Below are 8,161 nucleotides of genomic sequence, written 5' to 3'. Positions count from 1 at the left end.
ATCGAGTGTATGCATGTGAAATATTTAATTATAACAAATGTAATAAGAAAATCTAGAGTGTGAATTTGCAGTATTCTATAGTTACTTGACTCAAATCAAATTGAGTTTTTATGGCAGCAAGCTACCTAACTATTAGCGGTTGATCGGCAACGGTCCCAACTTCAAAAAATAACCGGTGGTGGTTCCACCTTTTCACATATTGTCAACTAATAGACCTTTACCAATAGAACCTTAATTTATTTTTGTCCCCTTATCCTTTTCGGTTTAGTAAAGGTTCATTGGTTTATAATATATGAAAAGGTGGGGCAACCACCGGTTATTTTTTAAGTTGAGACCGTTGTCGGCAAACGACTTCGGAACACCCGCTGCAACGCGCGAGCCTTCCCACTAGTATCTATAATACATTAATATATTATAAACAACATAAATACACTAAAGAAAATAATTGAAACCGTTGTTCATAAATTGGAATGATTAAGCATAAATTGGATTAAATGATTATTTAATAAACTATAAAACATTAAAGAAAATAATACGAACAGTTGAGCATAAATTGGATCACATGATTAACATTCTAAAACTGATATAGTCCTTTCTTGGATTGTAATTGGAATCGTTGAGCATTAATTGGTTTAGACCATTAACATTCTTAAACCGATGAACATTTGTTGCTCGGATACTATTTAACCGTTCAAGACAGTATTGCAAGTTTCACATGTACAACACTTATATACGATCCTAAAGCAATCCCACCGCGTTACACCTTCGCCGTTGTCACCAACCAACTAACGCTATGAACCAGAACAGCCACCGCCGTGAATCACCATTTGACGCAACTTGGTTAGTAACCACTTACCACCACTGTTCCGCCACGAAACCAGGTAACTATTACAACCTTCATTATGAGCCTCTTAAATATATTTGTGTCTTTCAAGTTGTAATTGCCTATTAACAAGGGACCAGAAATAAACAAAATTTGACCCGTTTCTAATTCCCCCTTTCCTGTTTCTCACACCCTAAAATGTTCTTCCCTTTCGTCTGTGAAATTGAACAGGCCCTCCATGGAAGCACGAATCGGTCTTCTTTCTTCTCTATTATGGCAATCGATGGGGCAACAAATCCTTACCAAGATAAGTTTTGCAATCTTCAATACAGGTTATTGATGTCCAATGTTCTCAATCGACCTTCAATCTTCAATACAGGTTATCGATCTCTCTCTATATAATAAAGAATTTTACTTTTGAATGTTAAATGTTTAATCTGCAAATTCTCAATTGAAGCAAAGCTAGGGCATGAAACGAAACAATTAATCAATGCGATGTTAAATTAAAACCGCATTTCACATAACTGGATACGAAACTACTTCATCAACAACCAAAATCGAAAATACGAACAACTTTTTACACCTTAAATGAGTGTTCGTGTATGAATCCCTAGCAAAACAACTACCAGGAGAGATTAATTGCACAGTACATTCACTATGTTCTTCGGAACCTGAATTTAACTACGATTTCTATCGCGATTAAGAAACTCGGAACGAAACCAATAGGTTGTTTTCATTTGCACAAATCTAACCTAAAAACCATTAATCTTTATGCCTATGTTACAGAACACGTTTATGCTTTGTTTTTAGCTTCTTTACACGTATCTGTAGTTTTGTTCTCTACCTTATGCAAAACTAAATAAGTTGCAATGTATTAGGATTGGTTTAAGCTATGTATCTTTTCTAAAACCAGGTGCTCGAGTCATGTACCAGATGCAGTTGGACAAAATCCTGCTCACTTTGACATATCATCAGCAAGGCGCCAGCGAGCCAATGCGCTGATATCTGGTGACTGGTTAATCCTCCAGGTTCAAGAGCTCATATCTCTTGCTTATCACAACTATAACTTCCAACCAAATTACATGTGACATCCTAACACTTCTAAAATTCCTTTCTATTAAGTCCCTTGATTTTAGATATATTGTTGTTGATCATACGTATGATGCGGTGGTGGTTGGGGCAGGATGTGCTGGACTTAGAGCTGCTATAGGCTATCTGAGCCTGGATTCAATACTGCTTGCATCAGCAACCTCTTTCTAACTCGGTCACATACTATTGCTGCTCAGGTTTGTTGGTTATTAGATGTTCATCCTAGGGCTTTTGAGTATTATTATTTTAATATTGCTGAAGAAAGGCTTAATGATATAGTTGGAAGTACATATTATGTCGCACCAGAAGTTCTGCTTAGAGCATACAGTTTGGAAGCAGATATATGGAGTATTGGTGTTATTTCATATACAGTCTGCATAGATCATACAGTTTGGAAGCACGTATATGCGTTAGTTCTTCACTCTTCATAGATTTTAATATTTTTTAATATTTTATAATTACAATTATATTTTTTCAACAGGTTTCAAGTGAAAAATAAGCAATTTTTCCGCAATTTTACGACCATTACTTCATTTGGAGTTGTTGGTACTCTGATTTTATTTGTCAGCATATCGTTCGGTATGTTAAATGCGTACAATTAAACATCTCGGTGGTCTTATATTTTTTAGGATGTGTTGATTTTATTTATGTTTATTAGACTTTAACTTGATTATTATTATTTTTATTTCAGGGGCAACGCGTCTGTTTCCTTTATTGGATATTGGTTACCTTGAGCTCAAGGACTATCTCGGTATTTATTCTTTTTCCTCATTTTTCAAAAATTTTGATGAATTTTTTATTTTATGACTTGAATGTGATATATACTCAGTATAAACTTAAAATATCATATATACCCCTTTTAAATGAACTTTTAGTTTATGACGGTTTTACCCTTTTCAAACAAATTAACTTTTTTAACCTTAATTTAATTTTTGCGGATATATTTGTTGCTTCGATCATAGCTTAGTCTGAGAAGTTTTCTTAATTAAAAAGAAAATTTCAATCACACTATAACATGCAAATTTGATTAATTTGTTCTTTTTTAAATTGTTAGTTACGAGGAAAAATAGGTAAAGGTTTTTTAAAGTTCATTAATGATACTATATTTAGGTTAGCCACACAACTCTAAAATATGTTTTTAAATCAAATTAAAAGAATTAAACTTTTTATAAATCATGTGATGTCCAAAGCCATATAAATGAACCATCACATTCATAATTAATAGTGTACAAGTGATAGGTATTTCTTAATAAATTGTTCTCTTTTATAAAGTCTAACATTATATAAAAACCAATTCAAGAAACTCTAACTACAACCTAGGATACCAAAAGTCGCTTTAAAACTAATTAAATTGCATTGTTTTATTGTGCCTCTTTGAATATCCCTGTCATTTAATATCATTCATTAGTATATGATTAGTTTGTTGACAGTTGAACGGTCTTTGGTTATGCTATAAGATTGTCGGTTTTGTTATGTTTGTAGGTTCATAGTTCCCTTTCCTCCTCTATTGCCATGACCAGCCCCCTTAGTTTGCAAACGTCCGACGGTAGTACAAGCAGTCATATGTTCCTTAGTGAACTCCGTGAAGGGAGCACCGGACCTGTCATGATAATGGTTTGTAGCAAATGGGACGTGACAAGTGTTAACGACAGGTACATGAGCAGCAACTATTTTGTCACTGAGATAAAGGTAGTTTTTTACAACTTTTCGATGCATATATACGTAAACATAGTATACCATTTTTAATAGTTTTATTTTCGTTATTTCACTGCAGTCAGTTGGTTGGTGATGGGATTGGGGATGACGGTGCCATGCGTTAGCAAAAGTTTGGTCTATGTGTTATCCAATAAGATAGGAAGGCGTGCGAGAGTTTATGCGTTTTTCCTTTTTCTGTTTCATTTTTGTTTCTTGGAAGACCAACGTTTTTAAAACCGGACCAGACCGGCTGGTCGGACCGGTCTGGCCGGGATCCGGAAACACTACCGGGCCAGTTCAGCCCTTTAACCCGTTTCTGCACTGAGCCGAAGGTCGGGCCGGGAGCCGGGCGTTCGGGCCGGCGGGTCGTCAAGTAAGGGTCGGGCCGGTTATCAGCGGCGGAGTTCCATCAGATCACAAGCCAACAAATGGATCTCAATCGCAGGTGGTTCTAGCCGGAAACCAAGACATTAACGTCGTATGTTTTGGTCCCAATCGCTTGGTGAAGAAGGTGAAAATGTGGTACCAAATCGTTTGGTGAAGAAGGTGAAAATTGTTTCGACTGGTTAATGACTGAAGAAATTCAAATAAAATATGTGGAAGAGATTTGCTTCCATTAGCTATTACCAACTTACCATCATTTTCTTTCTCGGGAAACAAAGATTTAACAGCTGGCACAAAGTCTTTATGTGCATCTTTTCTAGAATATGTTATAAAACTTTTATGTTTCCAACACCCATTAATTTTTTTTTTTTTTACTTTGAGTTTATCTGTTTTTACTTTTTTTCATATTTAATTTTCTATTTCCTTAATCAAGTTTTCTTTTCTTATTACGTAACTATTATACTATTTTTAGTTTCAAAATATTCGTAGATTCGGACTACCCACAATGTACAATGGTTATAGAGTTATTTCAAAACATTAATCTTTTCTTATTATACGTTGGTTATAGTGTTTATTTCAAAACTTTTTTTTATATTCTATATATATTTTTATATAATTTATGACGTAATCCGGGTTTTAAATCCGGTCGAACCGGTCGGACCGGTAGGCGACCGGGTCAACCTCCGGTCCGGTTCTGAAAACATTGTGGAAGACATCTTTTTTCACTTCTTTTTAGCCGGCAAGTTTTGCCAAGGAAACAACTTATGGTCCATGGTTTAATAAAGTTTAAGCACGCCCCTTTGTAGGCGTATTGTCTTACATGTTATGCACCGGCCGTGTCAGACGTCTTACCACGAACAAACAATAGCTATTATGCATGCCGTGCATCGCACGGGGCTTTCTCCCTAGTATTAAAAATAAACTAGTTACTAGTGGTTAATAAATTTAACCAAACTTATTATTGTTATATAAAAATAGGAATGTTACAAAATGGGATGGACCATACATCATCAATGAGGTCTTAGACAAGGGGGCGTACACCCTAAAGAGACTTGATGGGACGCTAGTTCCCCGCACCTGGAACGCGCAGCGGTTGCGCAGGTGTTACATATAAGTCAAACCTTCCCACAAAAATCTAAGTACACAGGCAATGTATCTCTTTATTATCCTTTGTATTATCGGCCTTGCGCCCAATTAATACAAGCATCATCTTTACTCATTTTACTATTTGTTACAAATTGCATATAATTCTTTTGGTATACACGAAAACAATATGGTAAACATTGTACACCTCATGAACAGTCTAAAAAGGGCACAACCTCCCGCGTTTTTAGACAAACGTTCACACATGAGCACAATACCATCCTCATTCGCTCTACCTATTCAAAGCAATTAAGCATATGCAACATATTGTAATCCAAACCCCAACTGAAAGCAACCAAAGCTTACATGCACAAAAGTGCATCAAAAATTTACATTATCAAGTGCAACAGAAAGCACTTTAAGCAAATATTTACAAAGAACACAGCAAGTGTTTCTCCAAAATAAAAGTAGTACCGGTTACAACATAAACAACCTAGGAGAGCTGATCCAACACTTCATACATAGTATAAAGAACCTCACCATACTCAGACAAGGGACGAGGATCTACAATCAAAGGATTGACGTCCTCTTCATCATCTTCAACAGCAGCCAGAACAGCAATATGGCGACGGCGTTGGTAAACAATCGATGAACTTCCCCTCCAACCAACCGGAAAATGTTGAGTCACGAGATGTGCCGATAACCGGGTAACTCCACCATTATTGTCGTCTTCAAGGCGAAGACGGAGCCAGTCTTCAGAAGCTTCTCGATGATTTGCATTCTCAACCTTTTCATCTCCAACAGCAGGATTAGTCACCGATTTCGACAGTAATATCAAACCTTCAGCAGCATCAAGCACTTTCAGGACGTTAGAAAGTCTCATCCATCGGATTTTTCCTTTGTTCTCCATTTTCCCAAAATTAGGAGAAGAGTATTATACCCAAAATAAATATATAGACCAAAGCAGCAATACCGAGACAAGAAGTGTGATGATTGAGTGTCAGATCAAAGGCCGTCTTAACGGCGCTGCCACTGCAACTATCACGTCTCATTTAAAACCCCCTGACAGGGTCCACTCAAATTCCCAGGAACCACTGTTAAATCAGAAGACGAAGAGTCAACAGAGCTTAAAGAAAATGACGTCAGCTATCGTAAGCTCATAATTACAAACTCTTTTTCCAAGATAGTAATAGTTCAAGTACAAATATAAATATCTTTTCCAAACAGTTCGTCCATCCAAAAATCGAAAGATGTTCAAAGAGCAAAAGAGAAATCTTCTCATAGAAGATTCCCAACTTTCGCGCCCAAAAGTGTTTCCCTCTCATAAGTCCAGTGCTCCACTTACTTGCATAAGAGCAACACTAGACTGGGGGGACTTAAAGGAGTAAGGTCCTAAAAACTTTGTAACAAGTACCTAGGACCATACCACAACCTTGTCTCTCAACCCTTTTTGACCTTGCGCGACCGCACACTGGTCCTACAAAGAAGGCTTAAGAAGACAGATAGCAGACAACACTCGCGCGCCAAAAGGAAATCATAAATCCTTGCGCTCTCTTCCATAAACAAAGGATGAAATTCCTGAGATAAACATCTCCCGCTGGATAATACCCAGACTTGGGATTTATTCATTCAGCTGACTCCACACAATAAGGAGTCACACCAGATTACAACAGTAATCTTCTAGGAAGACCCAATCGTGCACCACTAGACGGTTACAACCGTCTGGACACGTGTCGGCACCTTAGGCGTCTCTAAAAATCACGACGATAGCATGTAATTAGAGAGAAACCTCCACTGGATCACTTTCCACGTGGCAAATCCCTAGCCATAGATCTAAACCACGATCCGTGTGCACTCACGTCGGATCAAGAAACTTAACGGAGGAAAATGTAACCGCTTACGGGGTTAGCATCTTCCGTCAACATTTCACCAAACGGGTTTTCTCGCCCAAAACTCTCGGCTATAAATAAGAGGACAATTCAGGTATGAAATTCAAGTTACACACACTTCTTCAATACTTCTTCTTCTTCATAAACACATACTTATTCTCACGCCGGAGTTGGGTCAAGGAGAGAACCCCCTTCTCCCCTTGACGAGGCTAACGGTGCTTTGTTTTGCAGAGTTTATCGGAGAAGAAGATCAGTAACCCCGAATCGAGCGAGAGAGAACAAACCCCTTTATGCAGATCCAAACCCCCTAGATATTTCGATCCCGGTCGTTTATCTAGTGTTTCTTCAACCACCCACCACCGACGCCATCGCCGCCACCCGCCACCACCTCACCCCGACGGCCACCGCCGCCGCCGCCACTCACTCGCCACCATTATCACCCACACCTGCGACCAACCGCCAACGCTACCCGGGTCGCCACCCACCCCCATTGTCGACGCTACCACCACCACCACCACCACCGCCACCACCAACCGCCGCCGCCGCCACCAACCACCACCTTTGCTGCCACCGACCACCAACGACCACCTTGTCGCCACCACCACTCGTCGTCATCGCCGAACCGCCACTCACCGCCACCACCACCACCCATCGCCGCCGCCGATACCCACCACCGCCACCTATAACCACCCACAATCACTACCATCGACCACCACCACCACTCACCGCTAATTTTAGTACTCCGTTTTTCTTGCCTACCGAACAATACACAATGATAATTCATTCCATTCATATGGTAACCAAACAAGATATGGAATGGTAATGATCCATTGCATTCCCTCATCCATTCCATTACCTCGTCCATTCCATTCCTTCGTCAATTCCATTAACCCATACCAAACATACCCTAATTGTTTAGACCTATCATTGTATACATGTCATCAAAACTAATTACAACAATGGAAAACTTGTGGAGTTGGATGGATAGTTATAATATGTTACATTAACTATACACACGTACACGCGCATCTAAACTAATTACAACAATGTATATGACCTAAAAGAGACCATATACTTCCTCGTGACATGCAATCTCCCTCGCTAAAGTCTAGACGGCTAGCAAGATCTATGCAAGGGACTTTTACCCTACTTTTGGCTAGGACACATTGTTGTAAATGGTTTGACACATCATTGTAAT

Source organism: Helianthus annuus, chromosome 11 (genome assembly GCF_002127325.2).
Source record: "Helianthus annuus cultivar XRQ/B chromosome 11, HanXRQr2.0-SUNRISE, whole genome shotgun sequence".
Classification (NCBI taxonomy): domain Eukaryota; kingdom Viridiplantae; phylum Streptophyta; class Magnoliopsida; order Asterales; family Asteraceae; genus Helianthus; species Helianthus annuus.
Note: the sequence above shows the minus strand (reverse complement) of the source record.